The 19,224-nt window shown below is 42.3% G+C and overlaps 1 non-coding gene across 1 annotated transcript; it reads left to right on the top strand.

Annotated features, from left to right (window-relative positions):
* Positions 1 to 501: 501 nt before the first annotated feature.
* On the top strand, positions 502 to 617 carry LOC116272322. Its single transcript, XR_004181022.1, has one exon. It is a non-coding gene; the product is annotated as a U5 spliceosomal RNA (small nuclear RNA).
* The last annotated feature ends 18,607 nt before the right edge of the window (positions 618 to 19,224 follow it).

Here is a 19,224-nt window from a genome sequence, read left to right as displayed (position 1 = left end):
TTCATGAACTAAATAGGGAGTATTGGAAAAGCCTTTTGGAGCCTGGATTTATGATTGGGAGTTTCCCTTCTGAGTGCAATGCCCTGCACATCTATGATTTGTTTCAAAGAGAAATGGAACTATCTGACATATTTCTGACTTGGCTTTTAATTCCTCTTGTCCTCGTGTTAGTCTCACATAGAAAGTATAGAGGAGAGATGAGGAGTAGGGAGGAGAAGAGGTGGGGACAGGAAATGGGAAGTAGGAAGAAAAGGGGAACTGTAGAAGACAGGGAAGGGGGAGGGAGATGGCGAGAGGGAGGAGGAAAAGGCGTGGCGAGAGGAAGTGGGAAAGGGAGTTGGGGAGAATAAGTCACAGACTGAGCAACCACAGTTCCACACACTGTGCTTGATTATTTCCATAGAGGTCATCCCATTTACTTCTCATAATCTGTGAGCTGGGTCGGGAAGCTTGCAACTCAGTAAGGCAGAAGCCTTAGATTCACACAGTCAATAATATTGGATGCTCTGGTTTCTCTTCAGAACAAATAAATCTTTGGCCTTTTACTAAAGATTTCCATGGAGAGGAACAATTCTTAATTAATAACCAAATTTTTGATGTCCTGCTTAGGCAAGGCCAAGTAAATAATAATAAATAAATAAATAAATAAATAATGATTGGATTAAACTCGAGATCTTTCTGCCTCTGAAACCAACTTTCTCCTAGTGCCCACCTCTGGGAACTGGAATTCCCAAAGGCAGTAATGCATTAAGGAGCAGGGGTCTGGAGCAATAAGATGGGGACCCCAAATATGCGGGGCATGCAAGGGCAAGATTAAAGGAAACTAACAAGGAATGGTGAATTACCTTGGGGTTAGCAACTTCCTGAGAACTAAGCTCTGGGAGAGGGCTACCCAGGCACCACAACCATTAATACAAGAATGCAGCTAATGACAGCCTACAAGGAGGCAGGGTAGGAGTCACAATATATCACCCACCCTTCTCTACCGCCCTCCTCCAAAGTTCCTCCATGGAAAACTCTCATTTCCCACCAAAAAGAAGAGTATTTGATCATTTTTGACTAGTCTTGCTAACAATTTCATTGAAGAGAAGGTAACAAAAGAAATGTGACAGACACTTCATTCTGAACAGTCAAGAACAATTGATTAAACAGAAGTGTGAAGAACCTTTGAATAAAGGGATTGATTGTGTTATCTGAAAATCCAAAGGCAAGGAAGGTAAAACTGGATGTAGACTTTAGGAAAACACATTTCTACTGATGCACAGAAAAGACAGAATCACAGAAGAAATTGTATCAGGGGACTCTAATCCAAGCTAGAAGCTCTGAAAATATACTTCTGGCTATTTAATAAGAATACTGTAGGCCAGGCAAGGTGGCTCATGCCTGTAATTCCAGTACTTTGGGAGGCTGAGGTGGGCAGATGGCTTGAGTGCAGGTGTTCAAGACCAGCCTGGACAACATAGGGAGACCCTGCTTCTACGAAAAATACAAAAGTTAGCTGGGTGCGGTGGTGCATACCTGTGGTCCCAGCCACTTGGGAGGCTGAGGTGGAAGGATCACTTGAGCCCAGGAGGTTGAGGCTGCATTGAGCCGTGATCATGCCACTGCACTCCAGCCTGGGCCACAGAGCGAACCCCTGTCTCAAAAACAAAACAAAAACAAATAAACAAACAAAAAATTGTAATACCATTTAAAACTAAAGTAGAGAAATAATTTAATAAACAAATTGTGCTGTGAGTTCAGGTGTTTAAAAGGATAAGAAATGACCACGACAACCTTTCCCACCCCACTTGGACTCCAGAGAAGGTTTTGAGCATCCTGAACAAGGTGAAATTCTCACATACTTGAGGTCAAAGCTCTAGGCAGGAGGGCTAAGGGCTCTCTTGATTATTTCCTCTGGGCCCCAGCAGAGTGCCACAGGCATAGGTTGAGAAATCCCCATGAGAGCCTGGAGGTGTCCAGGAGAAAGAAATAGAAGATGGCTGCTCAATGATCACAGGTATCCAGTCCTTCAGTCAGCAAAAAGGGAGCTCTTGACCTTTCTACACAATCCTTCCCAAGTTCCCAATGCAGGTGAGCAATTAGGGATGCAGAATATGCTAGGAATAGGAGCACGCATTTATCATCCAGGGTCCTGCCAGGAAACAGATGGCAAACTCACATGGGGTAAGTGAGAAAGGTTTAATGAAGAACTCTCTATAAAGGCAAGGGCAAGGTTAAAGGAAACTAACAAGGAATGGTGCATTACCTTGGGGTTAGCAACTTCCTGAGAACTAAGCTCTGGGAGAGGGCTACCCAGGCACCACAACCATTAATACAAGAATGCAGCTAATGACAGCCTACAAGGAGGCAGGGTAGGAGTCACAATATATCACCCACTCTTCTCTACCGCCCTCCCTAAAGCCCTGCATGAGCTGCACATTGCCTGAGGGCAAATGAGCCCTTATGTGGTCCATGGAACAAGGCAGACAAGGATGGAGAGTAGACCGGAGGGGCAAACAGAGAGTAGCCAGCACAATCATTCTAAAATTATGAGCATATGCATGGACTTAGCTACAAGGATATTCATCACAGCATTATTTGTAAAAGCAAATATATGGAAATGACCTAAATGTTAGATAGGGAGAAAAAAATCATGCGATACCCACATGAGGGCAGAGACTATCCTACCTATTTTTGTATATAAACTGCAGCAATTGGAATAATGCTTTGCATAGAAAATATTCATTAAATATTAAAAATGCTAGTGTGGGCCGAGCGCGGTAGCTCACGCCTGTAATCCCAGAAGTTTGAGAGGCTGAGGCGGGTGGATTCCTTGAACCCAGGCATGGAGGCACATGCCTGTAGTCCCAGCTACTCAGCTATCCAGGAGGCTGAGGTGGGAGGATTGCTGAAGCCGGGGAGGTCAAAGCTGAAGTGAGCTGTGATTGCACCACTGCACTCCAGCCTGGATGACAGAATGAGACTCTGTCAAAAAAAAAAGCTAGTTTAGGGGTACATTTACAGACATGAAAATATGTTCATGATTCAGTTAAACAAGAAACAGGCTCACAGGTCACAGCGTGGTCTGCCTGTAATCCTAGCACTTTGGGCCGAGACGGCTGGATCACGCAGGTCAGGAGATCAGACCATCCTGGCTAACACGGTGAAACCCTCTCGTCTCTACTAAAAGTACCTAAAAACTAGCCACAGGTGGCGAAATGCCTTGTAGTCCCAGCTACCTCGAGGCTGAGCTACAGGAGAATGGCGAAACCCGGGAGGCATGGAGCTTGCAGTGAGCAGAGATCCCGCCACTGCACTCCAGCCTAAGATAGATGACTGCCTCAAAAAAAAAAAAAAAAAAAAAAGAAACAGGTCACAAAAAATATGTGGTAATGATCTTATTGTATTTATACAGCTACATAGATAGAGGTTGTAACACAGATTTGGAAAAACATACATGGAGATGGTTAAAGTGATGAATGATGCTCAGAGGGAGACTGTTTTGTTTGGGTTGGGTTGGGTTGGTTGGGTTGGGTTTGGTTAGATTTGGTTTGGTTTGGTTTTGTGCTTCAGTTTCTTATTTCTCTGTAGTGAATACAAGTTGTTTTTGTAGTAAGAAAAATACATCTTTTTTTTTCTATTTTACTTATAAAACAGTGTTGGTTTTCCTGGTGTTTTCCTTTCCCTTCCCTGCATTATCTCTTGCTCTATAACCTTGAGAGTGGCAGCAGATGGCAGGGCAGGCATGTCGATGGAGGGGAGGGGAGGGAATCCCACCATATGGGAATCATGACTCACAGCTTTCACAGCTTGTGGAGCACCGAGGACCAAAATACATACAGAAGAGTGGAAGGGGCTTAGAAAAACCTCCTGCTCCCAAGGCTCAAATCCTAGGAAGCTGAGATTTATAGTACATGCTGAGGATGACTAAAAAGTATTTTTAAGCTATATTGGAAGAAAGATGAACAAGCAGGGAAGAGCATCACTGCTAGGTAAAGATGTCGCATTACCAGAGAGCAGGGAGGAGAAGCCTTCAATTCCCATTTTGCTTTAATCTCAACCATAAATAAGACTTTCTTCTTTATCTCTTTCTTGGCCATCATGATCACCAGCAGCAGCAGCAACATCAGCATCGTCACCACCATTAACATTGTCACCTCCTCCAAAATTACCACTAGTATCATCATCTCCATTGCAGATAGTTAAACATCCTAAGAACAGCAAATGTCTTATCCTCTTATATACGCTGGAACATTCACATAATCCTACGTAGTTCAGTAAACATGAATTGACAAAGACGAAGGCTCTCTTATTAAATGAGAAGATAACATGATGCTGGTAAGGAGGAGGTAATATATTGGATGAAAAGTTTGTAAACTTTGAGCCAACATTTCAAAGGGAGAAAACTTTGAATCATGTATCCCCCCATGTTTATATGTATTTATTTACAAATTATATACATGTTCTACCACTATAGTCCAATATTATATACATTATAACATACATATAAATTAAAATTTTTTAATGTTGCCATGAAAAAGATAATTTTTGGGTGGTTTGCACACCCTGCATGGGAAACCACTATTCAACATGACAGTATCAGAATCAAAAGTTTTTGAAATAAACCTATAAAAGGAGCTATAACCAATAACAGGAGATTAAATATAGATGAAGATCAAATGCTGCATTTTGAATTCCCAAACTGAGCCCAAGTTGAGGAATTTAATATGCAAGCACAGTCTTGTAATGCCAAAACATCACCATCAGATGACTTGTAGCTCTAGTGATTTAATATGGGTGGACTGAGCAATAAGCAGCATTTAAAGAAAATCCAACCTTGACAATTATTCAAATGTACCAGATGGTGCCCTATTCCCGCTACTATCACTATTTAACATTGCTGTATTAAATTGCTGTATTTTCTTTCTAGGGATTTCTTGGAACAAAATAAGGTATCAGAGGGCAGGAGCAATATGTGCTTGTTTCCATCACTTTTGGAAACTGCCTCAATACCCAGGCAACCAGAAATTTTCAATTACCCAAGAGAGCCCTGTTTCTCATCCCTATGGGGATCAGTATCGTAGGCTCTGGGTTACTAGTTATTAACCACATCAGAAGGGGAAGAAGGAGGGGGCCATCCTTGGTAATTCACCAGTCTGGTCTCCTTGCACCATTCTACTCAAGCCTAGATACTGATGTCATAATTTGAGGTCAGATTAGGGAACTTCTGCAGAAACCGTCACCCCCACAGAAGGGAGACGAGGCAACCAGAGTGTGCCCTGAGTAAGATAACACTTCAGCCATAGTGGCTTTATGGAAGGTGGTATGAGAATAGATAGAACAAAGACTTTGGAGTCAGACAGATCTAGGATGGAATCCTCCATCTGCTGCCCGCTGCCTGTGTGACACTGGGCAAGCAACCCAACTTCTGCATTATAAAATGCAGTTAGGAAAATAGCATAATATGTTTTAGGCTTATTGTGAGCCTTGGAGATAACATTTTTGGAGCATCAGCCACAGGATCCAGGCTCACCATTTACTTGGTCCTGCATACATTTTAATACCTGAGACACTAGTTTAAAACACAGATGCTCAGGTTTCTCTGATGGCGTAAACCCAGGGTGGGTCCCTGCCTTTGGGAATCTGTATTTTTGAGAAGCCTTGGCAGGGTGAGGTGGGTCACACCAGTAATCTCAGCATTTTGGGAGGCCAAGGCGGGAGGATCACTCGAGGCCAGGAATTTGAGGCAAGCCTGGGCAACACATTGAGACTCCATCGCTACAAAAATAAAGATAAAAATTAAAAAATTAGCCAAGCATGGTGGCATACACCTGTAGTCCCAGCAACTTGGGAGGTGGAAGCAGGAGGATGGCTTGAACCCAGGAGCTCCAGGCTGCAGCAAACTAGGATCGTGCAACTGCACTCCAGCCTGGGTGACAGAGCGAGACCCCATTCTTTAAAAATAATTTTAAAAACAGAAACAGGAGTCCCCTTCTACCTGCCCCAGGTGATTCTGATTGTGAAACAAGTTTAGGAACCCCCTAACCAACAATTATTTACCATTATTGTGAGCATTGGGATTGGTATTTTTGTTACTTCCTGCCCACCACTGTGGCACAGCTTTCCAGTCCCAGGGCACCATGGTTATGGAGCTGGCTCACTTTCTTCCACCAAAGGCACTGCATTTTTCTTTTCTTTTTTCTTTTTATTTATTTATTTATTTATTTATTTATTTATTTATTTTGAGACAGAGTCTTGCTCTGCCGCCCAGGCTGGAGTCCAGTGGCACGATCTCGGCTCACTGCAAGCTCCGCCTCCCAGGTTCACGCCATTCTCCTGCCTCAGCCTCCCGAGTAGCTGGGACTACAGGCGCCCGCCAACACGCCCGGCTAATTTTTTTTTTTTCATTTTTAGTAGAGACGGGCTTTCACCGTATTAGCTAGGATGGTCTCAATCTCCTGACCTCATGATCCGCCCGCCTCGGCCTCCCAAAGTGCTGAGATTACAGGTGTGAGCCAGCGCGCCCAGCCGGCACTGCATTTTTCTACTCTACTTCCCTCCCCCAACCCTAACTTTCCAATCAACCTGCTCTTTGCCATTTGTCCCAAGTGGATGGATCATGTGAAGGCTTTGAACTGAAAATGACTTGCTGAGTTATGTATGCAGACCAGGGATATTTCTTAAAAGGGGCATAAACTAGAGAAATTCATTCTAAATAATGACAATCCTGGCTCAGTGGGCGATGTTTTGAGAAAAGAGATCTCTTAATCCCTTCCATGGCCTACTTGCTGATTCACTTGCATGTGCATAGGAATCACGTGGAGATCTTGCTAAAATGCAGATTCTGCCACGATACCATATTTAAGGTAAGCCTCTGAGATGGCATTTCTAACAAGCTCCTGAGTAATGCCATGCTGGTGGTCCAACGACATTTTGAATGTCAAAGGACGGTTAATGGTGAAGCAAAGAGAGCTACATCCCCAAATGCTTAGAAACTTACCAACACCTAGAGCCTAAAGTGATCATAAATGTTGTAGAAACGTTTACATTTTTCCCCTGAAGTTTCAACCATTTAAGCCTATAAAACAAATTGATAATACAAAGATTAACAGGAAAAAAAAAAGCCATAAATATTTATTACATGCTGGGAGTCATACAAAATATGAAAACGCAAAGAAATGGCCAGATGGTTGATGCTTTTGTACCGTCTTAAGGTTACAGAAAGAATAGGGGTTTAGAGCACGCAAGTCATGGGAGGTAGAGAAGAGGAAGAAAGGCACGGAGCAAAGGCCATCTTTTTATGTAGATGAAACTTCACAGGGAGCAGCCCTCATAAAGAATAGATGGTAGCCTGTGGTGAATGTTTCTGTCAGACCTTTAAAGGTGTCAGGTTCTCAGTCAATCTTTCCTAGATGTAGACAAGGGAGGAGCCTCAGAAAAAGCCTGGCTGTTTATTCCACCAATGCAGATTTTCTCTGCAGACGCAAATCTCCTCCACAAAACGCAGTTTTGCTGGGCTATTCCTGCCTTCAGGCCTTCTGAATAGCCATCTCGAAATATGTCAGAGAAGTATATTTGCGGGTGAAATATTTTTGGTTTGCTTTAATGTCTAGAATCTATTAATTTAGTAAAAGCACCAACAGATAGGGCCTGTTCCTAGTACACACACACACACACACACACAGAGACATACAGACGCACTCCACCAACAAACACCAAATCAGAACATTAAAAAAAAAATCATTACTTTCCACCAGGCAGAGGGCACTGACGTCAAAGAGCTTCAAAATTTACTTTAAAAACATTTATGCAGTAATTTTAAACAATTGTTTCTCAACAATTATAAAGGTTAAGCAAAAGCACATAATGCTGTTTTACACACGATAGACCATACAAGATCACCTAGATAATTGTTGATAAAGCCAGCACTCCTGGAACCATGAAATTTCCATTAGCCAGTGTGGCACAGTCAGCTCTACAAATCTGAAAGGTTTGGAAAACATTCAACTACTGGCTACTGCTGTTAATGTTCTGTAGCAAGTTAAAGCACAATGTGAAACAATAAAATACTGAATGCAAGAGCTGGGAACAATGGAGCACAGTCCTGGCATTATGCAATCTGAGCAGTAACCTAATTGTAACTCTCAAAGGTCTCTACACAGCCACTGGCTGGTCTAAACTGTTACACAGTTCAAACTCCTTAGCTGCAGTTGTCTTTGGGAAGACCAGCTCTACCTTGGATGTGTGTGTGTAAAGCTTCAAGGGACGTGGATATTCAGGGTCACAAATGTCTTAAGTGATCCTTCAGTTCCACCCATCACCTCTGAAAGCCGGCTTTGGCGCTTGCACAGACCCCAAAGCCTCTGCCTAAGGCAGCTGGAACCTCTCAGAACAACATGGCAGTGTTTGTTTATAACCCGTTTAAAACTGCCACCACTCTTGAGAGGACACCGACTATGCCCCTGGCCTGGAGTCCACGTTGCCCTTTGCCCAGAAAGCCTTCCTCCTCTCCCTGGAAACCTGACTTTTTAGCCTCCAGCTGCTAAGCTACCAGTCTGAGCAAAACAGCATCAAGCAACGTCACGCAGAAACGTTAACTGTGTCTGCGGTTCTGCCTGTACCTTTGGGAAGACAGTATTATACTCAACTAGAAGGCTAGTCTTCTTCATATACTCCAACTCATTACATTTTAACCTCTTGTGACTTTTTAAAGTAGAAAGGACAAAGGAGAAGCAGCTTGTTTATTGTCTAGGCTGAGACAACGGGACAATTGTGTAGTTTATCTCTGGTATTAAATGCATCTCTCAGGTTTATTTGTGCTTCATTTTAAATTTTTATTTATTTATGTATCTGAGATAGGGTCTCACTTTGTCACCCAGGCTGGAGTGCAGGGACTTGATCTCAGCTCACTGCAACCTCTGCCTCACAGGCTCAAGCTATCCTCCCACCTCAGCCTCCTGAGTAGCTGGGACTACAGGCACGTGCCACCACACTTGGCTAATTTTTTAATTTTTAAATTTTTTTGTAGAGATGAGGTCTCACTACATTGCCCAGACTGGTCTGGAACTCATGGGCTCAAGTGATCCTCCCGCCTTGGCCTCCCAAAGTGCTGGGACCACAGGTGTGAGCCACCGCACCTGGCCTATGCTTTAACTTTTGATTGATCTGCAACACACATACAGGAAAGTGCGCAAATTACGTATGATCAGCTCAATGGATACTCACAAACCAATTACATTCTTTCAATCAGCACTCAAACAGGAAATGGAGCACTACAGCATCCCTGAAGCCCCTTTTGTGCCTGTTTTCAGTTGCTGTTCCCCCAGGGAATGACTATCCTGACTTTTTTTTTTTTTTTTTTTTTTTGAGATGGAGTCTCGCTCTGTCACCCAGGCTGGACTGCAGTGGCCGGATCTCAGCTCACTGCAAGCTCCGCCTCCCGGGTTCACGCCATTCTCCGGCCTCAGCCTCCCGAGTAGCTGGGACTACAGGCGCCCGCCACCTCGCCCGGCTAGTTTTTTGTATTTCTTAATAGAGACGGGGTTTCACCGTGTTAGCCAGGATGGTCTCGATCTCCTGACCTCGTGATCCACCCGTCTCGGCCTCCCAAAGTGCTGGGATTACAGGCTTGAGCCACCGCGCCCGGCCACTATCCTGACTTTTAACACTCCACAGATTAGTGTACTTTCAAACTTTAAATTATTAACACCAATTTTTGTAAGTCGGGTTTTTTTTTTTTAATAGTAACTTAAGGATCCTAATATTAAAGTCTTTTTTTTTTAGGCCAGTCCAATTGCTATGGACCGAATCATGTCCCCCCAAAATTTATATGCTGAAGCCTCAACCCCCCAATGTGACTGTATTTGGAGTTAGGGACTTAAAGAGGAAATTAAGGTTAAATGAGGTCATAAGTGTGGAGCCCTAATCAGATAAGACTGTGACCTTGTAAGAAGAGAATAAGAGAATGAGATTTCTATCCTCCAACCCCCACCCCTACCCAAGTGAAGACACTGGGAGAAGGTGGCCATCTGTAAGCCAGGAAGGGAGCCCTCACCAGCAACCAAATCTGCATGGGCCTTGATCTTGGACATCCCAGCCTCCAGAACTGTGAGAAATAATATTTCTGTTGTTTAAGGCACCCACTCTGTAGCACCTATTTTTTTTTAAATGTATTTTATTTTCTAAATTAATTTTATTTTTTGACATTTTTATTTGTTTTACTGAGAGTCTCAGTCTGTCACCCAGGTTGGAATGCAGTGGCATGGTCATTGCTCACTGCAACCTCAAACCACTGGGCTCAAGCAATCCTCCTGCCTCAGCCTCCTGAGTAAACTGTATTTCACTTTTTTGAGTAAAAACTTTCAAGTAAAGTTTATTACCAAAGACCAGCCTCTACATTTCAAAATAACACATTGGTTTTTGTCAGTATTAAGAGAAGTCGGCACACAAAATTAATTTAATACTGTCCAGTAAGAAAAGTGGTTTTATTAGATAAACATAATAAGACCTATGAGCAAAGTGCTGGGGTGCAAAGGCAAGATCTCTCTCTTCTATGAAATTCATGCTTTACTTGGAAAGTTTCCATTATTCCACATCAATGGCAGGTATTAATGGCATTTCTAATGTAGATTTAGGTGCCCTGACTTTGAAGTAATGCAATAAAACCTGTCCTTGCCACTGCCTTTGAAATCAGGGTGGTAGCTGCAGTGCCTCACACTAAAAGTAGATATCCAACACATGTTGTTGATTAAAGAGGTGCCTGGAGGATTGTGAAGTGTAGCTGGAGTGAGAGAGGTGCCAAGAGGTGGCTCTCTTTAATTAACACTCTGTTGGGAAGAATTCCGCACTCCCAGTGGAATCACCCGTGGTACCCAACGGGAGTGCAGTGATTCTATTTGCAAGCCAGTGTGATGAGAAGTGTTTCCACTGAGTCATATTTTCAAAAGCCATCGTTTTTCCCTCCTGTAAACAAACACCAATTAATGTGTAAGATGTAACTTTCTTAGAGTTGAATAAAAATAACACAGCAATCGGGTGATATGCAATTTGCCACTTGTACTTTTAATTTACAGACCTACTGCATGCCACTTGTGTTGGTTAAAGAAACAAGAAATAATTAGAAAGGTAGGCTAATAGGGAGAATAAGATGTTTGTGATATCTGGGTCTTCCTCATAGCTCAAAAGACACTGTTTATTATACTACATCCAAATATAAAACAAATGATCTGTCTCCAACATAAACTATTTAGACTGAAAACCAGCCAAATGAAAGCAGCTGCCACTAGATTAAAAAGTCATTTTCTCAGCCAACTCAGATTAAAAAAGAAACATTTTATGAACATATTTCTTCAACTCAAGCAGATTTTTATTATTCTCTGTTTCAGCTGCACATAAAAATAAAAACAGCATCTCCTGGCATGACCATTTGCTAGAAATTTAATTTCAGATAAACAGATGGTGCTGAACTAAAAATATTAGCAGGGTATCATCTGTAAAATTCAAATCATTTTAGTATATGTTGTCTTTAGTCTTTTTTTAAAAAAAAAACACAGAAGTTTCTTTTTATAAATTGATTACACTAAAATGTAACAAATATTTATCTTCAAGAATGTTGAACAAGGGGCAGTTGGCATTTCTCTTGTGTCCCCTACCTCTAGGGGCTCTTTAAAAGAAATACATTTATAATATACTCTTCCTTTTCTTACTTCAGGACCCTGAGATAAATCTGGATACAACTTTTTAAAGGCCACAAATTGAAGTTAGAATTCTCTTTACTGGTTGATTTACTTGCTATTAAAGGCTTGGGCACATTTTGTGCACCTGGGGACCCAAGTTCTATATGACCAACTTCAGTGAAATGCATGGATGCAGATAAAGGAGAAAAAGGCTGGCACTGCAAAGAGCTGAAAGATAGTTCCCCAAATTCCATTGGGAATTAAAACAAAAAATTAAAATGGCCTCTCCAACTGCTCAGCAAAAGTTCTAACCCAGGACCAAAAGCTACAGCAACTGTGGGGACCAACAAAGGCTCTAACTGTGATTCGAAGCATGAATTGGATTAAAGCTCATTTTCATTTTGTGCCATCTAACTGCACAGCATACATCAGGTCAAACCATGTTAAACTGCCAGTATTCAACCAGTTTTGACCACCATATGATTCAACCTGATATCTAGGTTGCTTCCCAAGACCACTATTTCTAAGTCTGCCCATAGTACAAGAACATTATTCAATGAACATAATTAAAGACAATTAAAGACTCAAATCTGAAATCAATAGTCTATGGTCATAAATGCTAAGGTATTTTTAAAAAATTGAGTAAACTTTTGCTGCCACCAGCATCCATAATTGTGAATTAACTAGTCCAGATAAATAAACAGCTTTAGCATTATATTCCTGGGAAATAGAAAAAGACAAATCTTTATATGGAAATGTATTGCTAGCCTCAAAGGGATTAAATATGTATATGTATATTTAATATTATATTATATATTTAATATTATATATATAATGCTTCTGGATGTATACTATCTTAGTATAAATAAGTGATTTTTTTTATACTAAGTGATTTTCAATGCAAATTGAAGTTAGAATCCTCTTTACTGGTTGACCAGCGAAAATTTTATGGCAAGGTCGCTTAACTTTGGTACAATTGTCATTTTGGATCAGATCATTCTTTGCTGTGGAGCTGTCCTGTGCATTGTAGGATGTTTGACAGCATCCCTGGCCTCTACCCACTAGATGCCAGTAGCACCACCCCTCTCCAGTTAGGATGCCAAAAACATCTTCACACATTGCCAAATTCCCTTGGTGGGTGGACGGGGCACATCCTTAACCCCTTGTTAAGACTTGAGAAGATTTCTTTAAGGTCTTTACTCAGTAACCAACCTATTCTGTGTGTTTCTCTACCTTATGAGGGGGACAACCTCACCAGAAATAATATTTTTTCAAAGATTTTTGGTTAGGTTTGCCAGGCTTAGCAAATTAAAAATAGAGGATGCCCAATTAAATTTGAATTTCAGATAAACAACAAATAATTTTTTACTATAAACATGTTCCAGGCTGGACACAGTGACTCATGCCTGTAATCCCAGCACTTTGGGAGGCCAAGGCAGGAGGATCGCTGGAGCCCAGGAGTTCGAGAGCAGCCTGGGTAACACAGCGAGACCCTGTCTCAACAAAAAAGAATAAAATAAAAATTAGCCAGGCATGGTGGTGTACACCTGTAGTCCCAGCTACTCAGGAGGCTGAAGTGGGAGAACCACTTGAGCCCAGGAGTTTGAAGTTATAGTGACCTACGATTGCTCCACTGCACTCCAGCCTAGGAGATAGAGTGAGACTCTGCCAAAAAAAAAAAAAAAAAGTTCCAAATATTGCTTAGTGTTTAATCTGGCAACCTTATTTTCAGTGAACTGCTAATACCATAAAAAAAATTACTATAAATAAATCGCCAATTCATGACAGAGGAAAACAGGATTAAACAAAATGACAAAGATAACAGTTCACAGTTAGTGAGTTATAGTGAAAACAGCACATATTTTGGAGCCAGGTATCTGAGGTAGAACCTGACTCTGCCATTTTGGAGATAACTTAGGCAAGCTAACTTATCTGAGTCTCCCTTTCATCTTTTATTTTTTAACAAATGGTGGGGATTGGGGATGGGAGAGGGAATTAGAATTCTCTTACTAGTCACTGTTAAGACTAGTAAGATAATTACTTACTGGTATTATTATTATCATACAAATCGCCTCCTAAATGCGAATTGTATGATAAAGAGAGGTAGCTCTTTAAAGGTGATGTGAATAGTATGTACCATTTCTAAGCACTTGGTACTCTTTGGATATGGTGGGCCGTAGCCCCAGACATAAACCACAACAGATGGTTCATCGGCTGGCACCACACTGTCCCAGATGTAATCTAATAGGCTACAGGCAACACCTGCTGGGGTCAAGAGGGGAAGAGGAGAGATCTGAGGTTCCTGTCCGCTCCTCCCTGCCAGTCATGCCTGACTAACAGCATCTGAACCACCCACTCAGGGCCCTTTGAATAGTACTGGGAGCATACACTGAGCAGAGAGGCAAAGACCTAGAAAAAGAAACAACCTGCAGTTGTAGGGCCATGGAGTTCTCCTCTTACAATTACCTTGCGGTTGGTCTGATAATGTTGAAACTTTATTAAAGCTTTTTTTGAAAACGGTACTTCCCTAGATTTCTGTTTCTTCATCTGCTAAAGGAAGAGGTGGGGCAAATGAACTCTAACGTCCATTTCCACTTTCAAAGATTATGTGACTTCTCCCTTTGAAGACCCAACAAAAGTCTCACTTCCTCCTGAAGGGCTCTGCGATGGAAATCCTGCCAACACTAATCTCTTCCTTAGCTTTTACTGTCTTTACCATCCATTAAAGAAAAATAAAACACACTTTGAATATATACGACTTGTATTTGTCAATTAAATATTTGTAAAAAAGCACAGTATGATAAAAAAATTTTATGTTAGAATGACTAAATAAAAAAGCTCACTTTGTTATGCAGTAAATCAGAGTAATTTACAAGGGCATATCAACAGCCAGTAAATAGTGAACAAAACTGAATTAAAAATAATATTTATGGCAGGGCGCAGTGGCTCATGCCTGTAATCCCAGCACTTTGGGAGGCTGAGGCAGGTGGATCACCTGAGGTCAGGAGTTCAAGACCAGCCTGGCCAACATGGCAAAACCCCGTTGCTACTAAAAATATAAAAAAATTAGCTGGGCATGGTGGTGTGTGCCTGTAATCCCAGTTACTCAGGAGGCTGAGCCAAAAGAAGTGCTTGAACCCAGGAGATGGAGGTTGCAGTGAGCTGAGATTGCACCACTGTACTCCAACAGAGGTGACAGAGAGGGACTCCATCTCAAAAATAATAATAATGATGATAATAATATTTATAAAAACAAAATGAGCCATGTGCAGTGGCTCACACCTGTAATCCCAGTACTTTGGGAGGCTGAGATGAGTAGACTGCTTGAACCTGGGAGTTCCAGACCAACCTGGGCAACATGGCAAGACCCCATCTCTACAAAAAATACAAGAATTAGCTGGGCATGATAGTGTGCACCTGTAGTCCCAGCTACTTGGGAGGCTGAGGTGGGAGGATTTCTTGAGCCTGGGGTGTCCAGGCGGCAGTAAGGAGCAATCACACCACTGCACTGCAGCCTGAATGACAGAGCAAGAGACTGTCTCAGATGAATAAATGAAACAAAAACCAAAACTACCATGAATTACTTCATACAATTAGAAGATTATATTACACATATAAGGTGATATGTTTTGGCTGTGTCCCCATCCAAATCTCAAATGTAATTCCCACGTGTTGTGGGAGGGACCTAGTGGGAGGTAATTGAATCATGGGGGCAGGTCTTTCCTGTGCTGCTGTCATGGTCGTGAATAAGTCTCATGAGATCTGATCGTTTTATAAGGGAGAAATTCCCTGCACAAGCTCTCTCTCTTTGCCTGCTGCTATCCATGTAAGATGTGACTCGCTCCTCCTTGCCTTCCACCATGATTGTGAGGCCTCCCCAGCCACGTGGAAGTGTAAGTCCATTAAACCTCTTTCTTTTGTAAATTGCCCAGTCTCAGGTGTGTCTTTGTCAGCAGCATGAGAACAGACTAATACAGTAAATTGGTACCAGTAGAGTAAGGCACTGCTGTAGATACCAGAAAATGTGGAAATGACTTTGGAACTGGGTAACAGGCAGGGGTTGGAACAGTTTGGAGAGCTCAGAAGAAGACAGGAAAACTTTGGAACTTCCTAGAGACTTGTTGAATGGCTTTGCCCAAAATGCTAACAGTGATATGGACAATAAAGTCCAGGCTGAGGTGGTCTTAGATAGAAATGAGGAACGTGTTGGGAACTGGAGCAAAGGTGATTCTTGTTATGTTTTAGCAAAGAGACTGCTGGCATTTTGTCCCTGCCCTAGAGATTTGTGGAACTCTGGACTTGAGAGAGATGATTTAGAGGATCTGGTGGAAGAAATTTCTAAGCAGCAAAGCGTTCAAGAGGTGACTTGGATGCTGTTAAAGGCATTCAGTTTTATAAGGAAAGCAGAGCATAAAAGTTCAGAAAATTTGCAGCCTGTCAATGCTATAGAAAAGAAAATCCCATTTTCTGAGGAGAGATTCAAGCTGGCTGCAGAAATTTGCATAAGTAGCAAGGAGCTGAATGTTAATCCCCAAGACAATGGAAAAAATGTCTCCAGGGCATATCAGAGGTCTTCATGGCAGCCCCTCCCATCACAGGCCTGGAGGCCTAAAAGGAAAAGTGGTTTCATGGGCCCAGCTCAGCCCCCATGCTGTGTGTAGCCTGAAGACTTGGTGCCCTGCATGCCAGCCAGTCCAGCCATGGCTGAAAGGGGCCAATATAGAGCTCAGGCTGTGGCTTCAGAGGGTGGAAGCCCCAAGTCTTGGCAGCTTCCACATGGTATTGAGCCTGTGAGTGCACAGAAGTAAAAAACTGGGGTTTGGGAACCTCTGCCTAGATTTTAGAGGATGTATGGAAATGCCTGGATGTCCAGGCAGAAGTTTGCTGCAGGGGCAGGACCCTCATGGAGAACCTCTGCTAGGGCAGTGCAGAAGGAAAATGTAGGGCCAGAGCCCCCACACAGAGTTTGTACTGGGGCACTGCCAAGTAGAGCTGTGAGATGAGGGCTACTGTCCTCCAGACCCCAGGATGGTAGATCCACTGCCAGCTTGCACCATGTGCCTGGAAAAGCCACAGACACTCAATGCCAGCCCATGAAATCAGCCAGGAGGGAGGCTGTACCCTGCAAAGCCACAGGGGTGGAGCTGCCCAAGACCATGGGAACCCACCTCTTGCATCAGTGTGACCTAGATATGAGACATGGAGTCAAAGAAGATCATTTTGGAGCTTTAAGATTTGACTGCCTCACTGGATTTCAGATGTGCATGGGGCCTGTAGCCCCTTCATTTTGGCCAATTTCTCCCACTTGGAATGACTGTATTTATCCAATACCTGTACCCCCATTGTGTCTAGGAAGTAACTAACTTGCTTTTGATTTTACAGGCTCATAGACAGAAGGGATTTGCCTTGTCTCGGATGAGACTTTGGACTGTGGACTTTTGAGTTTATTCTGAAATGAATTAAGAGTTTGGGGTACCGTTGGGAAGGCATAATTGGTTTTGAAATGTGAAGACATGAGATTTGGGAGGGGCCAGGGACAGAATGATATGGTTTGGCTGGGTCCTGACCCAAATCTCAACCTGAATTCCTACATGTTGTGGGAGGGAACTGGTGGGAGGTAACTGAATCATGGGGGCAGGTCTTTCCCATGCTGTTCTCATGGTAGTGAATAAGTCTCACGAGATCTGATGGTTTTATAAGGGGGAGATTCCCTGCACAAGCTCTCTCTGCCTGCCACCACTGATGTAAGACGTGACTTGTTCCTCCTGGCCTTCCACCATGATTGTGAGGCCTCCCCAGCCACGTGGAACTGTAAGTCCATTAAACCTCTTTCTTTTGTAAATTGCCCAGTCTCAAGTATGTCTTTATCAGCAGCATGAGAACAAACTAATACACAAGGTATACAAATTAATAAAACAAATATCTGTGTCCACCACTCAATCCAAGAAACAATATCTTATCAATGGTTTTAGGGTCCCCATGGCATCCCACTCATCCCCAGCAGTAACTACTATCTTGAAAATCTTGAATTTTGTGAATTATTCTCTTTTTATTACTCATTTTCTTTTCTTTTCCTTTTTCTTTTCTTTCTTTCTTTCTTTTTTTTTTTTTACAAGATATGATCTCCATATGTTGCCCAGGCTGGTCTCAAACTCCTGTGCTCAAGGGATTCTCCTGCCTTGGCCTCCCAAAGTGCTGGGATTACAGGCATGAGCCACCATGCCTGGTGTATTCATTTTCTTAATAGCTTTAGAACATATATATGTATTCCTAAAGAATACTTATTTAGGCCAGGTGTGTTGACTCATGCCTGTAATCACAACATTTTGGGAGGCCAAAGCTGACAGGTCACTTGAGCTCAGGAGTTCAAGACCAGCCTGGACAATGTGGCAAAACCTTGTCTCTACAAAAAATACTAAAATTAGCTGGACATGGTGGCATTCCCCTGTAGTCCCAGCTACTTGGGAGGCTGAGGTTGGAGGATTGCTTGAGCCCAGGAGGTTGAGGCTGCAGTGAGCTGTGATGATGCCAATGCACTCCAGCCTGGGCAATGGAGTAAGAGACTCTGTCTCAAAAATAAATAAATAAACAAACAAATAAATATCATTTTTTTAAAAAGACTACAAAGAATACTTGAAAAGTTGCTTGCTTTTAAATGTTGTATATATATTGTATATGTTTTCAAATTATACATTCTGTGACTCTTTATTCAAGAGTATATTTATGGCATTCATCCTTGTTGATGGGTGAAACTCTAGTTCAATCATGATCACTTTTTTACAGTATTCCACTGTGTAAATATATCACCATTTATTTATCCATTTATTCTATCAGTGGACTGTTGGGTTGTCTCTAGTTTACTGCTATTTTGAATAATGCCATGGTGGACATTTTTTATGTTTCCTAGTGCACAGAGACCAGAGTTTCTTTAGAGTGTAGAAGTAAGGCCATGGGTTATGTGCATTTTCACTTCTCTAGATGATGCCAAATTGTTTTCCAAACGGGTTTACAAATTCACATCCTTGCCAGCAGAATATCAGAGTCCTCTTTGCTGCATGTCTTCTACACTGGATATTGTGAGGATACATTAAAATGATTTTCTTCAATGCAGCTTTATTCACAATAGGCAAGATAAGGAATCAACAAAGTATCCATCAACTTAGGATGAATAGATAAAGAAAACGTGGTATATATACAAAATGGAATAATATTCAACCTTAAAAAAGAATGAAATTCTGGCCGGGCGCGGTGGCTCAAGCCTGTAATCCCAGCACTTTGGGAGGCCGAGGCGGGTGGATCACGAGGTCAGGAGATCGAGACCATCCCTGGCTAACATGGTGAAACCCCGTCTCTACTAAAAATACAAAAAACTAGCCGGGCGTGGTGGCGGGCGCCTGTAGTCCCAGCTACTTGGAGGCTGAGGCAGGAGAATGGCGTGAACCCAGGAGGCGGAGCTTGCAGTGAGCCGAGATCGCGCCACTGCACCCCAGCCTGGGCGACACAGCGAGACTCCGTCTCAAAAAAAAAAAAAAAAAAAAAAAAGAATGAAATTCTGTCATTTTCAACA

The sequence above is a fragment of the Papio anubis genome, chromosome X (genome assembly GCF_008728515.1).
Source record: "Papio anubis isolate 15944 chromosome X, Panubis1.0, whole genome shotgun sequence".
Lineage (NCBI taxonomy): Eukaryota > Metazoa > Chordata > Mammalia > Primates > Cercopithecidae > Papio > Papio anubis.
The sequence above is the reverse complement of the archived record's forward strand: the minus strand, read 5'-3'. Positions and strand labels throughout refer to the sequence as shown.